At 54.4% G+C, this 1,239-nt stretch overlaps 1 long non-coding RNA gene across 1 annotated transcript; it reads right to left on the bottom strand.

Moving 5' to 3' along the window:
* Nucleotides 1-311: 311 nt before the first annotated feature.
* On the bottom strand, nucleotides 312-874 carry LOC139585328 (uncharacterized). The gene is made up of 2 exons (XR_011677040.1): nucleotides 720-874; nucleotides 312-446 (listed from the first exon to the last, which is right to left on the bottom strand). It is a non-coding gene; the product is annotated as an uncharacterized lncRNA (long non-coding RNA).
* Nucleotides 875-1,239: the final 365 nt, after the last annotated feature.

Here is a 1,239-nt window from a genome sequence, read left to right on the forward strand (position 1 = left end):
AGTTTTACCCTTCTCTTGTTTCTCCCCTCTTTGGGAGGGGGTGTTTCCCTGCCCTTTGTTCTCAGGCCCGCCGCGGAGGGCTGAAGTTTTTTTTTCCTTTCTCTCTATTGTGGGCAGACTGCCAGCTGTAGGCTTTTTTCTCCTCCCCCCCCCACCTGGGTTGCTGAAATTTGAGATACAAATTTAAAATCAGAGCCAAAATGGGTGCTAGGCTTTCTGTATCTCACAAGGGTGTCTATTATCATCTTTTAAACATTCTTAAGAGTGAAAAAATCCGATTTTCAAAAACAGATGTTAAACAGTTCGTCAGATGGCTTTTCCTTCACTTCCCTGACGTGTCCACTGAAAATCTCAGTGATTTGGCTTTTTGGGACAAAATTGGTAGTGAATTATTGAAGGCAGGGAAAGCAGGAGACATATCTCCGTCAAAATTTGCTTTCTTAGCCCTGCAGATAAGAAATGTTGTAAAATTTAATTTAAAGATGCAAGAACAGCCATCCGGCAACAGTTTCAATATCTCTGTTTCCCAAAAACCCGATCTACCCCCCTCCGAGTTCGGTTCTCCCTCCCCCACTCACCTCCCCCCACCCCCAGCCCCTGCACAAACCCCTGCCCCCCCCCAGAGGCTTCCTGTCTCCAACCCGGACACTTCTGCCCTGAATTCCCGAAATCTCACCCTCCCCCCTGCTTCCACAAGTTATAATACCGTGTCTCACAACCTTAGTGCCCGCCTTGGTACCCCCGATCCGCGTCCGGTAATCCCCTCCGACAATAATGGCGGACACCACGTGGCAATGGTGGTTTCCTCTCTTTCCCAGAACCCCTTTCGCTCTCCCAACAACCCATTCTGCTCGGAGCACCCCGCCCCCGAAACCCGCCCTCCCGCCCTTCCCCCGTCTCCTCCTCCGGCCCCTCCGGCCCCTCCTCCGGCTCCTCCCGCTCTGGCCCCAGCCGCCCCTCCTGCCCTGGCCCCGGCCGCCCCCGCCCCCTCAGAGCTCTGCCCGCCCGCCGCGGGCTCCCTCCGCCCCCCCCACGGCCCGCCCTCCGGCGCCCAGAGCAGTGTAACAAGAGACGCTGTTGCTGGGAGTCAGAACCCGGAAACAGCACAGTCCTTTTCTGCTGCCCCCGTGTCATATATTCCAGATGTCACCGGGGCATTCCAGCCAAATTATAGCCCCCTTTCTGTTGATTCTGTTAAAGAACTAGCCAAAGCCCAAAAAGATTTTGGGAGATCAAGTG

This window comes from Agelaius tricolor, unplaced genomic scaffold (assembly GCF_023055355.1).
Source record: "Agelaius tricolor isolate 1412-34295 unplaced genomic scaffold, bAgeTri1.0.p SCAF_73, whole genome shotgun sequence".
Lineage (NCBI taxonomy): Eukaryota > Metazoa > Chordata > Aves > Passeriformes > Icteridae > Agelaius > Agelaius tricolor.